The 15,948-nt window shown below is 42.1% G+C and overlaps 1 long non-coding RNA gene across 1 annotated transcript in view; it reads right to left on the bottom strand.

Moving 5' to 3' along the window:
• Window positions 1-768: 768 nt before the first annotated feature.
• LOC143841269 (uncharacterized) overlaps window positions 769-15,948 on the bottom strand; it is a 142,731-nt gene continuing 127,551 nt past the window's right edge. The window contains exons 3-4 of the long non-coding RNA XR_013232645.1: window positions 2,519-2,608; window positions 769-798 (exon numbers count right to left, since the gene is read on the bottom strand). This is a non-coding gene — a long non-coding RNA (uncharacterized LOC143841269). The remainder of the gene's footprint in view (window positions 799-2,518; window positions 2,609-15,948) is intronic.

Raw genomic sequence — 15,948 nt, forward strand, 5'->3', positions numbered from 1 at the left:
TACATTATTTAAAACAAGTCCAATGTATTTACACTGTATATAAACATGAGTATATTGGCATGAGTAAAGGTGCAGCTCTCTGCTTGTCCGGAACTAACTTGCTGTTGAGCCTCCAACTTTGTAGAAAAGCCCTGATTGGCCAGGGTGTCAGTTCAAAGGCTTCCTCATTCCCAAGTTGAAAGGCTTCCCTTCGGCAGAAGCTCCAGAAGTCCTAACTTCTCTCAGCAGAGATTTGCCTCTTGGATTTATTCCCCCTCCTCTGCTGTCTCCAATCCTCCCTGCCCCCCCCCACCAATCAAGAAAAGAAAGAGGTTCCTGTTGCACTTGGCTTCCCCCCTTCTGAGCTTCCCTAATCATGCACAGAACACTTTTATGTTTCAATGGGCAGGGGTAGATAGAGGAAGACCCAAGTTCAAATCGATCTGAATTCAGCAGGATCCACAACAGAATAAACAAAGTACAGAATCAACCCAGGATAATGCTGATTGCAACACTAGGGTCAAGAAGGAATTTTTAAAGGTTTTATTAGCCCAGGGATCCTAGAGGGTTTGTTGTCTTCCTTGGGGCATAAAGCAGAGGTCATTGTGAGATTGGGGGGGGGGGTGTTAGTTGTGAATTTCCTGCATTGTGCAGGGGGTTAGACTAGATGACCCTTGAGATACCTTCTAGCTCTATGTTTATAAGTAACAAACACATACAGGAGTACCTTGTGCAATCGTTCTTCAAAAACAGTTCTTACCCGCTGTGGCTCCATATTTATGTCTGTCTGCACACTATATCTTTATCCACTTGGTGCACCTGATAAAGAAGAAAAAGAAGAGTTGGTTTTTATATGCCGCTTTTGTCTTCCTAAAGGCATCTAAAAGGGATTTACAAACACTTTCCCTTCCTGTGAGGTAGGTGGGGCTGAGAAAGCTCTGACAGGAGTGCTGTGTAAGAACACTGTGTAAGAACAGCTCTAATGGATTGTGACTAGTCCAAGGTTACCCAGCTGGCTGCATATGGAGGAGCAGGGAATCAAACCCGGCTCTCCAGATCAGAAGCCGCTGCTCTTAACCACTATGCCACGCTGGCTCTGAAGTAAGGCCCTCACTGCCATCTCAGACAACAACAAATGTCGTGCCATGAGATGTTTGAAGTTCTTGCTGAAGGAGACTACTGTGGCTACCCTTTCAGGATCTTTGTGAGAATCACTGCATCCTTGCCAAATGGTTAGCAATTATTTCAGACAAATTTCACAAGTGTGGCAAAAGTGAAGGGCATTTAACTTTCTCATTAAAAGATAAAAACAATAACATGAGATAGACTACATCACTTCCTTTGTAGCTCTGTTGTCTGTCTGCCAGTAGCGCTTCTCAGTCCTGTTGGCTCAGTAGGTGTTTCTGAATTGGATTATTTATTCTCAGCATGCAAAAGGATCTCTTCAGTTTAGCAATAACACTCAAAGAAGATGTTCATTCTGTGCAGCATAAAAGCAGCATACATCTATTTGGATGTACACACTGCATCTCCCCCCCCCCCCATTATTCCCCTGAAATAAGAGCCATCATTTAACATTAGCCAATTTTCCATTTATAAATGGTGTGTGTGTGTGTGTGTGAAGCTTTATCATGTATACTTGACAATCTTCTATCATAATAATGATAGATATATACAGGTAGTGACAGCAAGCTTCAAGCATATTTTCCCAAAAGAAGAAAGATATACTTCTAATAAGTCAAACAGGAGGACTTGAACGATGGGGTTTCTTGTAATTTATGTACTAATGGCAACAGACAGTTATATTAAACTTGTAGTTTGCAGTTGTGTGGTAAATCATTTTAGTAAACTATTTATTTAATTTATATACTGCCCTATCTAGCGAGCCGGCTCAGGGCAGTGTGCATCATGTCTCCACATCAATAGCAAAAAACATTTCATTAAAATACAATTACAAAATCTGAAATAAATTTTAAAATGGAATGACAGTTTGAATAGCACTGGCAATCTCAGAATGCCTCCTGTTCTTCTGGAATTAGAGTATGGTCTGGAAATAATTATTTGGATGACATCTGGTAACAGCTGTAACAAAGGTGCCATCCTATAACACATTGGGGAAATGGCCATTGCACAGGGGTAGAACATCTGCTTTGTACATAGAAGACCCTAGGGACAATTATTGGCATCTCCAGCAAAAATGCTCAGGTAGGAGGTCATATGGAAGACCTGTGATTGAGACCCTGGAGATTCACTGGTGGTTAAAGTAGACAATACCAACAGTAATAAACCAATGGAAATCTGACTCAATATAAGGCAGCTTTGTGTGAACGTGTGCATAGATTAGTTTACACTAACAGTTGTAAGCTGGTGGCCTTTTTGTCCCCTAGGGCAGGGGTAGTTAATCTGTGGTCCTCCAGATGTCCTCCAAATGCTGGCAGGGGCTCATGGGAATTGTAGTCCATGGACATCTGGAGGACCACAGGTTGACTACCCCTGCCCTAGGGGCTCTTCCTATAGAGCATATGGGAAAATAACTCACCTTGTTGTTGGCCCACTGGCATGCCGAGATCTGTGTAGAGGTTGTCCTTCCGAGTATTCTGAGTATTGGCCACAAGAGGGATAGGAATACCTGCAGATCATTAGGAACACAGTTATTTTCACAGCTGATTCCCCAAAATGAGGTATGAAGCATCTGGTCAGATGGGACAACTGTCAGGTAGCCTGGGAGGTATCTGCCTGAGGAATTACCTTAGAAGGGAAAATGCTCCCAGAAAGGCAGTTTGCACCTGTGGGATGCTCCAGCTGGCTGTTGTTCCCCCCATCACAGACTTAAAGCTATGGGTTTTTTTTTTTAATCCCTCTGCAGGAGCTGAGGCAACCCACTCTAAGCATCAGTGGTCTGATATCGCCTAGGTGTAGCCATGGCGGTGAATCACCAAGAACTTCACTGGATGGTGGTTCCTGACAGGATTTAAACATGTTCCTATTTACTCTGGACTGGATCTTTTCTCCCTATTTTCTGTCTTCTCATTAGTGACATTTAGATTATTCATCTTTCCCCCCTCAGGAATTCCTAAAGACCCTAAAGATTCCTAAAGATCCACCCCCAGTTTTCCCCTGAAGCACATTTTGAAAACCATTGTACTACATCTACATCGTCATCATCATCAAGTTCATTCACAGCTGAGGTTGTTGGTCCTGTGCCTTACTGCATTTTGTTCAGTAATGTACTTTACAGGTATTTCACAGCACAGTAAAACCACCAGATGCACAAACCTTGGAGGCATAGCCAGTTGCTGCAGGGGCGGGAGAGTGTTTCCATTTCAAATACCTTGGAGCTTCCAACCAGTTTTTGTCAGGCAGAATTCCCAGGTAAGCATAGGGATGTCTCAAATAATGTCTGTTCTTAAATATGTTAGTGATTACTGGAAAGCTGAAAACGATCTTGCCAACCTTGTACAGGACACAGCTTCTGTGACTTTCAGAACTAAGCTATAACGGTATAGCCTTTCCTGGATCATACGAATTCAAGCTGCAAGCTGCAAGCTGCACTCTGATGGGATGCTCCCCTCCATCTTGAACTCCCTGCCTACAAAAAGCTAACATGTCAGAGAGATGGATTCTAACATCAATTGCCTGTCTAAAGACAACTGGAAAGGGGAACTAAATTAGCAGAGGAACATGCCCTTAGACCCATAAGAAAGACAAAGCTCTTATTTATTGTAGTCTAGTTGGTTATTTGATGGGGGAGAGAGGGGGACTTTCTACACTCTCAAACCCTGTATCTTGGTACCACCTAATTCTTATTGAATGCAGATCTTTCTCTGTTTCTGTTATAGGTGCAAGAAAGCTCCAAATTATTTCTGTAATAGCTTGTCACATTTTGACATTGTTTCACATATTTTTGAGTGAAAGCCCAGAGCTGGTTTTGGAGCCAGCTGTAATGACTGACACCTCCTGAGAGTATTTCTAGAAGATAACACTGCCGAAGTACATCTGCATTTCTGTGCCCAAAAAATGTCAAGAAAAGTTAAGAAGTGATAAAAAATGAGGGAGCTAGGAAATCCCATTAACAACAGAAAGAGAAAATGTTTTCTTTTTATTTATACCAATCTCAGTATGACTAATTTGAGGATCAGAATTAACAAAGAACAATCACATTAGTAAAGAATAGTAAACCCATCTGGCAGCTGGTTGGCTATATTATATGCTCTCTGACCATCATAAACTGGTTATTTTGTTGGTGTGATACAGTCAGACTAGGATTTGGAATGTCCAGGTTCATTTCCATACTTGGCCATATAAAGGTTATCAAAGTACACTTACCATTGACTAACTTTTGATATACAATAATGCTTGTATTATGTTTATGCGGTTCTCAAGATTGCAACAGATGTTGTCTTAGGTTATAAATCCTTTAGGAACCTCAGTGTTATGTATTTGAATATTACCACTGGGTAAGTGTAGTTGGCAATGATGTTTGTAATGATGTTTATATGAAGATAAGTGTATTCATTGGATGTTTTTTATTATTAGAACTGGAAGAAGAATGTTGCAATTTGAAACAAGGACTACAGTCTGGATAACTTGTCAGAATTTGGAGAACTGGAAATAAAGAAGTGAGAATTTAACTTGTTCAGCCGTTGAGCTTTCATCAGAAGCATCAGTTGTATTTTATTGTCTATATACACAGAGTGGTTGTTTACTCTTTAGCTAACATCAGGAGAAGGCCTCATCTTCTATGCCCTGTGGTTGGACCTCCAGAGGAGTGGATTGACTAGATGGACTACTGGTCTGATCCAGTAGGTTTCTTCTGGTGATCTTAAGTTCAATCAAACAAACTACTCACAAGAGTATACCCTATCAAGGGTTGGTGCTAATCAAAGGCAAAACCTGTTAGAGGAGAAAGAAGGGCCTGCAGAAAAACTGTGTTTATATAATGGAACTTTCCTTGTATTCAGCTTTACATAATTTTAGATTGTAACAGACCTAAAAATAACAATGAGTGATGGCTTGCTTTGTCCTATCTGACTTTTATTTCTGTTTTCAGCTGCTTTAATGCTGTAAGCTGCTTGGTGTCCCATTGATATAAAGAATGATATAGAGATAAGAAAGAAATAGTTTGCAGACGACACCAAATTGGGAGGACTGGCAAATACTCCAGAAGATAGAGACAGAGTTCAACGAGATCTGAACACAATGGAAAAATGGGCAAATGAGAACAAGATGCAATTTAATAGATAAGTGTAAATTTCTGCATCTGGGTCAGAAAAATGAAAAGCATGCCTACTGGATGGGGGATATGCTTCTAGGTAACACTGTGTGTGAACGAGACCTTGGGGTACTTGTGGATTGTAAACTAAACATGAGCAGGCAGTGTTATGCAGTGGTAAAAAAAGGCAAATGCCATTTTGGGCTGTATCAACAGAGGCATCACATCAAAATCACAAGATGTCATAGTCCCATTGTATACGGCAGTGGTCAGACCACACCTGGAGTACTGTGTGCAGTTCTGGAGGCCTCACTTCAAGAAGGACGTAGATAAAATTGAAAGGGTACAGAGGAGAGCGACGAGGATGATCTGGGGCCAAGGGACCAAGCCCTATGAAGATAGGTTGAAGGACTTGGGAATGTTCAGCTTGGAGAAAAGGAGGTTGAGAGGGGACATGATAGCCATCTTTAAGTATTTGAAAGGTTGTCATTTGGAGGACAGCAGGATGCTGTTCCCATTGGCTGCAGAGGAAAGGACACGCAGTAATGGGTTTAAACTTCAAGTACAACGATATAGGCTAGATATCAGGAAAAAAAATCACAGTCAGAATAGTTCAGCAGTGGAATAGGCTGCCTAAGGAGGTGGTGAACTCCCCCTCACTGGCAGTCTTCAAGCAAAAGTTGGATACACACTTTTATTGGATGCTTTAGGATGCTTAGGGCTGATCCTGCATTGAGCAGGGGATTGGACTAGATGGCCTGTATGGCCCCTTTCAACTCTATGATTCTATGATGCTATGAGTTATGTGCAGTCAGTGTAGTGTCTGCAGAAACAGAGATTTGTTCTTGGTTACCACTGAAAATTCTCCCTCTCATCACTAATGCTCTGTGTGAAGGGGAACCTCCATACCCCTCCAATCCATTCTATGTGGGCTGTCTTCTTGGCTGCTATGGAAAATTCTCCCTCGCCAAATCAGAGGACAACAATCCAATGTCTTAATGGTTTGATTACAAGGTCTCTTCTCTTAATATAAAGATCTTTGAATCCATTCGGTTTTAAATCGAAACTGTTCCTCCACAGATAAATCTGTTATCCCAAAGAACTAATATGGTGCTTCTGGAGAGGTCAGATAGCTATGCATATCCCACAAGTCAAAGTCTCAAACTGTCCTCCAAACCCTTCCTCCCTCATAATGAATTTGAAGCATTGGTTTGTCCCATTTAAAACAGTCTGGTAATGACATTCTAGAGATCCCCAGCTGTTATTACTTAATGGCAGCCCTTGAGCCAGAACACAATGCTATCAAGCTGCTGCATAAAAGGAAGCATGCTGGGAATAATTGTACAGTGATGGAAAGGGAAAACAAAGAAAAACAATTCCACCGTATCTTGAGAGGAGGTTTAAGGGACTGGGTTTTCATAATCTTTGTACAGTATCCAAGTTCATAAATGCTACATTATTGCCAAATACAGTTATATGGCTCAATAAAGCACCACCATAAGCTCCCCCTCTTCTACCCAGTGTGGCAACCCATTAAGGAAGAATATGTCTTAGTTGGCGCATTGACAGATTAGCCCATAAATGCACATCTGGCTTCAAAAAGGGCCGCCATGCATCTAGCAGAACTGACCTTATATCAAGGCATGCATTTCCTCATGTCCTTGCTACAATGTGGGCAGGTGGTGAGAGAACTTGGAATGTTCTGTTGTATCATAAAATCAGCTTATTTCTACCAGGAGAGAGGATCTAGATGAGACTGGGCTGTTTTGCCAGAAGAAAATTGTATGTTGGGCAAGAAAAGAAAAGGAAAAAAGGTATTCCTTTGGATCCTAAGGATTTATTCCGCTAAGAGCACCATTTCCCCAAAGCAAGAATTCTTCCTCTGATACATGAGATTCTTTTACCAGTGGAAGAGCCCCCTTTAACAGGAGAAAGCTCTTTGGGATGGGGGGGGGATGGTACAATTGCTACCAGAATGGTTTGCAATCATGGATTTCCACAGTGTTTTATCTAACGTGTGAGAAACATCTCACTAGCCAACAGTGGCTTTTTACATTCTCATTTTACTTCTTTTTAACTTTCTGTTTCTTCTGGTCCTTGTCTCCCCCCCCCCCCTCTGTTTCACACCTCCAAGTGGTTGATTTGACATAAAACAGGTTTATTTCCACTTTATTCCTCTGTGGTTTAAATCTATAGGGAAATAAACTAGAAATAAACCTTTTTTATTTCAAATTAACCACTGATATGCGGAAAAGGGGGGAGGGAAATCTAAAGAAACAGGAACTTAACAGAGAGTAAAATGAGAATGAGAAAAAATCCTAAGTAGGATTTTGTTTTGCACAGGCTCTGAAAATCACAGGCAGCTTGGAAGCCAACAAACTGGTGAGTTCATGTTCTCCAGTGGCAGCTATACACTATGAGCTTGTGCCTAATTATTTGTTACATTCCCTTCCCTCTCTTATACCATGATACTCTTTTTAGATGGGTATGAATGTGGGGAAGTTTTGATAACAGCTTTAGCTACAACCAGCACCTAAGACCATCAATAATATCTGTCTGGCCTGAGTTTTTTTCTTCTTCTCTAGATATAGTGACAAAGTTGGCCAGCCAGTGCTGTTTAATCAGGCCTAAATCCAAATAGAAAACAGAGTCACCTAGTGGTAGTTCCACACTAACTATTTCTTTACAGGTACATTGAATCTCTCAAAAGTCTATGTTCATCAAAGGTATCTCATTCTAAATCCAGTTCATGAAATGATATTCTTTGTAATGAGCACACTTCCTTGGTAGTCCTCAATCTACATATCAAGACCTTTTTTTCATACTTAGCTTGGTGCTGGTCACTTGGCTGTTTTAGCCAGATGCCAAAGAATAGAAATTTTGCCTAAAGTAGAAAGTATATGGGATCACACACACACAAAATTGACAGAGCACTAGCCACTTTATCTTGTACCTGGCTCTTTGAATTCAGAAGTGGTAGCAGGATCTCTCCAAGCATCACCAGATCCTGAGGATATATGTATTTCTATAGCTACCAATTCTATAAATTTCCAAGATGCATCTGACTGGATATTGAATTTGAAATTGCAAAATAAAAATAATAAAGCAGAGATTGTATACTGAACTATATAAAACTTTTAAATGTGATCTAAAAAAATAAACAAAAGCCAAATAACCACTTGACCTTGAAAATGGACACTGAAAGCATTTTGCAGCCACAAAAACAAAGTTCTTCCAGATTAAAAAAGAAAAAAAAGGCAGATCTCAGGAGCTAATTTGGATTAGCTACTCCTAATTAGCAATCAGGGCATGCTCAGACTTCGATACACAGAAAATAATGATTGTGCTTGATTGGTCAAGAATTCCAAACAAGATATCCCCTCCAGAAAAAGTATTTTAGAGAAGGTCCCCATCTCCCCGACTGGGAAGGGGGAATAAAATTGACCTATTTGAATGAGATGTTCCATATTCATGAATGAGTAATATAGTAATCTTCCAAGTATCAGTGCTGGTTCAGCAATTTCAACCACAGCAAAGAAGTTTAACATAATTGTATGATTAGGTTTAAGTTCCTAAAGTGCTTACATTCAGTGATGGGCTGCAGCTCTGTATTTACTTAAAAAAAAATCCATCCTGGTTAAATGCTCTAAAATGGTGACTGTCTACCAGCTCAATTATATACCTGCATATAGGGTTGCCAACCTCAAGGAGTTCTCCCAGAAATAGCAGCTTTGGAGGATGGACCCTTAGGAGGTTGTTTGAAAAGCTCTGCTTCATTTGCCCCAAAAGTCTTTCCCCGAAAATCTGTGTCTAACTGATCTGCAAGTTCTAGGTGATTGTTTGGCATCTGGCATTTTTATCATGAAGTCTTTTTAATCTGGTTGCAATGTCTCCTGATGTGTAAATTCAGTCAAGTGTTGCATAATTCTCCCTGTCAAAGTTTGCAGCAAGTCAAACAATCTCAGCTGCTGCAGTTTCACTCACTTGCACCATCCAAACTCAAACTGAACCCATAAATGTTAGACAGTCATTCATAGTTCTATTTACATCCTAGCGGAGTATGGGAAGAAAGCCCAGTAGAGTACTGCGAATTACTTATAAAGATAATTTGAGGTCCAATGTATTGGAAGCTGTCTTAGCTGTAACTCCATAAAAACAAGACACACAAAAAAATAAGAAAAAGGAAAACTCTTACAATCATGTAGCTCGCATCACATCCCTTTGACCTTAGATCCTGTAAAATCCTTCCTAGCACTAGCAGCCATTTATGTATACCTTGACTCATTACATGTAATTACCCAACAGATCAAAGAATCCCTAAGGAACATGTACTAAGGTTAACAGACAGAGATTTTAACAGACTTCTGAAATCATATTAACACTGGATGAAACAAACAGCTTGGAAGCACAAACCTTGTCCTGCTGCTTCAGACCGACATGGGGCCCACTTGAATGAAGCAAACATGAAGAGTATTGAAGGAACGTTGGACATTAAGTTGAGTAGAAGTCTGGTAACATCAACTTCAGAAAACAAACCCATCAAAAATATAAGGAACACTAGCAAAAAGGCCTGTTGTATTTCAGACTGGCAAGGCTGCGGATGGAGCTATGTGGGGCAGCGGGAGCTCTGGGAGGGATTGGCTCACCCTCTCCCCCAACCACCACTGTAGTGCTCCTGAGGCCTGGTAAGTCTGCAGCCGGGGCTGAAGCCAGGGCTGCCTGGGACAGCTGGCACTTCTTCCATATGGAAGAAGCTGGAGGGGGATGTGGCCAGGGGTGGGACACCTTTCCTGATTGGCCATTCATTGGACAGACAGCCAATTAGGAATGGGACAGTTGGGACAGCATACCTGACTGGTCAACTATGAGTGCCAGCTCCTCCCACCACCCTCTTACCATTTAATTTATACGTACAGATGGCCTACTCATATAGACCTCTGAAAACCTGGCAGAGGTAGACAGCATAGCAATTCCCACAGATACCTTCCTGATGGTAACAATTCCATCTTTACTCCCAGGGTTTTGTTCTGGTGATCTAGCACATTGTGTAGAGCTCTGAGGAGCAAAGCCTAAGACGTAGGGAAAGAACTCTTCTGTGTGTGTGTGTGTGTGTGTGTGTGTGTGTGCACGCATGTGCCCCTCCCTCCCCCCAAGACTGTGGAGCAATATAAAACTCTAGAGATATAGCCCTCATCCCAATATATGATTTTCAGTAAGCAATGGGCTAATTTTGAAGTGGGCTCTATTATTTTTGTTGCTGCTCCACTGCGGGTAAATCTAAAAAATATCCCCACAGCAGAATCCCTTTAAAAACTCATCCTCTGCATTCAAGCAATCTGAATATGAAAAAGGAGAAGTGTTTCCACACATAAACATCTAATTTTAAGGTGTGTTATCGTAATGAGCTTACTTTGGGATCCTTGAATCCTGAGGTCATACTACTTAAAAAAAAACACACACCCTGTAATATTTGAAGTCTCCAAAGATACTGGGGGAAAATTAATGGAAACTCTCTCCACCCCCAGCACAAATATTTTTTGGATTGTTCATTGAAATTCGCGTAATCAGGTTGAAACACATTAAATTGCCTTCTACTGAATTGTGGCCCAGAAATGCCTCTCTTGTGGTCGTGGATGGCTATGGCAGATTACATAGAAAAGACTGGGCTTGACAGACCAACAGTCCATTTCAGGCTCCTAGATCTTCATGAGATAAAAAGGTGGGCTGTCAGTGTGCAGTAAGGACTTGGCCAATGTGGCATATAAAATTTCTCAGCCTCAGAGAGGACAAATTAAAATGAAAGTTCAACATGCAGAGCTATTTCATTTCATTAAAAGCCCTATTGTGATTCATGAATCATGACCTTAACCTTCCTGAAAAATTTAATGCCAACACGAGGGTGAGTATAAATATTTTACAGCATTGCAAATCTGCAATTCAAAGTGAACTAGCATTTCGTGGAATTTGGGGGCCTTTAAAAAAAATCATTTGTGAAGGGCCAGCCAATCTCATGAGACAGAAAACAACATTTTCACATTCCAACAGAAAGACAGAACTGGGTCTTGGGGTCTCTGCGGATATTTTTTTTTAAAGAAAGAATTGCAGCTAGAGCTCTGCACTTTCTAGAAAATCCAGAAAGAATATTGGCCCCAGTTTCAGCAAGATGACAGCCAAGCTCATTACTGTTTGGAGTGCATGAATACATTACTGGAGCATTTGCATTATATGCTCCCAATTTTCATATTTGCTAAAATACTTGACGGTTTATATCATGCACCAGAAAGGTATGGGGTGAAAGACAAAGGGACAGACAGAGCCTTACCTCCCAGGGAGAGCTGCAGCTCTGGGTTGGGAAATACCTGGAGAGGTTAGAGGTAGAACCATTTTGGTATTGTGGTTTAGAGCGGCAGCCTCTAATCTGCTGAGCCTGGTTTGAGTCCCCACTCCTCCATATGCAGCCAGCTTGGTCAGTTTGAGCTAGTCACAGTCCTGTTACAGCTGTTCTCACAGAGCAGTTCTTTCAGGGCTCTCTCAGCCTCAGCTACCTCACAGGGTGTTTGTTGTGGAGAGAGGAAGGTAAGGCAATTGTCAGCTGCTTTGAGACTCTGTTGGGTAGTGAAAAGCAGGGTATAAAAACCAACTCTTTTTCTAGGGAGGCTGGAGTTTAGATAGAGGAGGGACTTCAATGGAGTATAAGATCACAGAGTCCAACCTCCAAAGGGGCCATTTTCTCCATGTGAACTGATCCCTGTTCACCTGGAATTCATCTGTAATAGCAGGAGATCTCCAGCCATCATCTGGAGGCTACAATAAACGAACAAAAACTGGGGTACATAATAAATAGAAGACACCAGAACAAAGGGGCTGGGGGATAGGGGCTGGGAAACTAAAGTAAATAGTGCAAAATAGTCATGTACTTATAAAGCATCATAAAGACGACCATCAGTAATAACTATACAATACTGCAAATTTCTGTACAAGACTACAACAAATGTAACAGAAGAATTGTTCAGGCAAAGGTCCAATAGATCAGTTCCAACTGGGATCCAAATGAGGATCTGGCAGTCCCACATTTTGCAGGGTGGCTTCTACAGTGGACCCAACAGGAGTAATAGTAATATAATATTAACAAGTCCCTCAAGGGGATAAATGACAAGTTGACTCAGAAGAATCTCCAAAAAGTGAACTAATTTATTACATCAAGCTGAACATAGGCTGCTTTATAAATGACTACTTTGCACTTTTGGAGGCATTATTTACTGTAGTTTCAGAGCCACTATTACAACCCTAGACCAACACACGAGCCTGTCCCTTCCCAGCACCATCTGCATGCACAAATCTATTGATCTAGTTCTTTTAAAAATCCCATTCTTCACCCAAGAAGCATAGGATGGTGTGTAGGATTTATCCCTACATCAACCCAGAGAGGAGCTTCAATGGGAGAAAGGAAAGGAATCATAGAAAGGGAAGAAAAGGTACCTTTGGCTACAGAGTATCACTGGCTCAAGATCAGCTAGCGAACTTCATGGTCAGTGGGGATTTGAACCCTCATCCTATATTCTTACCACACTGATTCATGCTGCCGCATTATTTGATACGCCATGCATACATTCAGTACATAAGAGCTAAATTCTAGATTAAATGTAGAATTTCAAGCACATGAAATAATGCTGCCTCGTACCAAGCCAGACAATAAAGCAATTCAAAACAATAAAAAGATTATAGACCCTGTTATTTACTGCAAAATATATTGGCGATCATCTTACAAAGTGCCATTTGCATTGAGTGAGTATGATAAAAAAACAGACTGAATGAGGATGCAAAAGAAAATTAGATGGAGGGGGTGAGCCAACCATCGAGACTGAACACCCCACTTAGGGAAAAGACATGGAATAATGGGAACAACGAAGGCATCACATGGGCTTCTGTGGCAATCTCTCCATATCCTGATGGGAGAGGTAGCCAAAGGCAGCAATGGATCAGGAAGGGCAAATATCATGGCAGGCAGCTGCAGCTTCTAAACTGTGCCTTCCTCTCTGCTCTTCCTTACTCTAGGCATGAACTAGGGTGTGGAGACAGGCAGAAGACCTTGGGGCATGAGCCAAAGGGGCAGAGACAAAGTGTTTCCTGTTCCTGAATAACCTGGGCTATTGGCTTCAAGCCTTTCTGTATAGATTCAGGTGGGCAGCCATGTTGGTCTGAAGCAGCGGAACAAAATGTGAGTCTGGTGGAACTTCACGCTTTATTCTGTTACTTTCTGCATGTTTGACAATTCTGTTGTCATTTGTTTATTAAAGCCCAGGCAATCCAATCTTGTCAGCTCTCAGAAGCTAAGCATGGTCAGCCCTGCCTGGGATTTGGATGAGAGACCTCCAAGGAACACCAGAGTTGTGGCGTGGAGGCAGGCAATGGCAAGCCAACTATGAACATCTCTTAAAACTCCTATGGGGTCACCATATGCAGCTGCAACTTGACTCCATGTTCCATTACCATCAACATGATTTGGGGGAGAAAAGCACGGAATAAATAAGCACTGAGTTAAAGGATATGACTGTTTTGTACTCCTTGTAACATTGGCTCACGTGACTATTGAAGGTGCATGAGAAAGTCACACTCTGCTGCCAGAGGTGGTAGTTTGTGTCTGCATAGGTACCTGAGCTCACATGAGCAAATGCCATGCAGGAGGTTGCACATGTGGGAGGCATACAGGAAGGCATCTTAACATATGGCTCCTTGAAATCTAGAACTGGCTCTGATAATTGCTCTTCACTATCCACTTACCTTAACCCTGTGCTGAAGAAGTTCTTTCAGCTTTAGCAGCCCCCTCCTCATTGAACCCTGAGGTCAATAAGGCTTGCAGGGGCAAAACATTGTTCTCCTCCCAGGCTCCTCCAGACAGTGAGGATTGCCCTAGTGAAAACCACCTTCACTGTACGATATCATGGATTGCCTTATGCATCTCCACACCACCAATGCACAATGAACTTAAATGTTGTCACCTATTTAAGCAGGGAGGTGTCCCAGCTACGCAGTCCTCAAAGGCTAGGCATTACAGGCTCCAATCCAAAAATCCTTCAGCACTGCAAAATAGCAATGAGTGGATTTCCCCCACCTCTCCAATTTGAATTAGAAAGTGACCAGCAACAAGCAAGTAACACTAGAATACTTTTATGAGATAAAACATCCTTCCCTCTTCGTGTTGCTCATAAAAAAGTTAATGGGAGGGAGTTTTCAGCATACAAGTGGACATTTTAAAAGGATTTCTGAACCTTGGAGTCACAGATGCATTCAAAGTTTGGGGTCTACACAACCAAAGGGGGGGGGAATAACACCACACCAACCTGCAGCCATCTCTCTAGCTGCTCTTCAGAACATCTGAAAAGGAGAGGAAGAGGATAAAGAGTCATTTGTGAAATCTGCCCAACTAGGATTTCATGATATATGGAACTCCTTGGTGGGCCTGGAAGAGAGAGACATAAAGACTTCCATTGGATGACAAGAGCAGGTAGAAGACCACCCATTCCTCTCAGATCAGTATTTGTGGGCCTCTACCATTTGTGAAGTATGGCAGCCCCCAAGGGGTTCAGTACATCTGCTTCTTTGGCTGTCCGTCAAAGAGTGGAAAAAGCAGGGGGCTAACAACACCTCCATGGTCACAAGACCTGGCTGGAGGTTGCATCCAGCTTGGTGGATCATACATGGAATGAGTCTGGCTGAGATCTTCACATTATGCAAAGCATTTCAGTGGAGCTCTGCTATTTTACAAGCTGGTTCAGAGAGATAAACAGAATCCTCCTGCGTGGAAAGAATACAAAAGCCAATTATGCCTCCAGAAATTGCTCACAGGTAAACATTAAGCTCCGGGAAGCCTGTTCTGACAAACACTCTTTGAAGACTTAATCTCCTCTTCATGTACCTGCTCACTGTCTGGTGCTGTCTCTCCACTTCACCTCAGCTAGTGCAGCATTTCTACAGCACTGCAAATAAGACTTAATTTCATGGTAAACTGGCTCAGCTCTCAGTGTATTATGGGAAGCCTTTTAATTTCATGCAAAATTGAAAAGACCATCTTGTCCAGCCTCATTCCACAGACCACCTATCCACCCTGTCCCACTAGGCCACCTGGCCTTATCTCTTGTTTCAAGGATCCACCTGTGCTCCACATCACCACCGGAGACAAAGAATTCCTCTCTGAACAGGGCTTTCCCCTTAAACAAGCTGGGTGGGCTGAGATATCTGCAAGGTTGACTGAACTGCTTCTTGGGAAGGTACACAGAGGACAGTCTTTTGGAGACTCAATACAAAAGAGAGGTTAGAAAGTAGGATTGGCAATCAGCCCAGAGGCAAATGGCCTGTCCTTTTAACAGAGGCTTCATGGGTGGACATGGGCAACTGAAGCTTTCCATGGCATCACCTGCTAGAGCAGGGGTGGTCAACTTGTAGTCCTCAGATGGACTGCAATTCCCATGGACTGCAATTCCCATGAGCCCCTGCCAGCAAAAGCTAGCAGGGGCTCATGGGAATTGTAGTCCATGGACATCTGGAGGACCACAGGTTAACTACCCCTGTGCTAAAGGACAACCCATCAATCTAAGGTGACCAGATTGTCCCACTTTTGGAAGGACATTGAATTGACAAACCAAGCAAACAAACAAATTATATACATTTTAGGCAGCTCACCGAGAATTCTGATTGGCCCTTAACGAAGAAGCCAGACTGGCCCTTAGCAGGGCCCCCGGATTGGTCCATTATTAGAG

The sequence above is a fragment of the Paroedura picta genome, chromosome 7 (assembly GCF_049243985.1).
Source record: "Paroedura picta isolate Pp20150507F chromosome 7, Ppicta_v3.0, whole genome shotgun sequence".
Taxonomy (NCBI): domain Eukaryota; kingdom Metazoa; phylum Chordata; class Lepidosauria; order Squamata; family Gekkonidae; genus Paroedura; species Paroedura picta.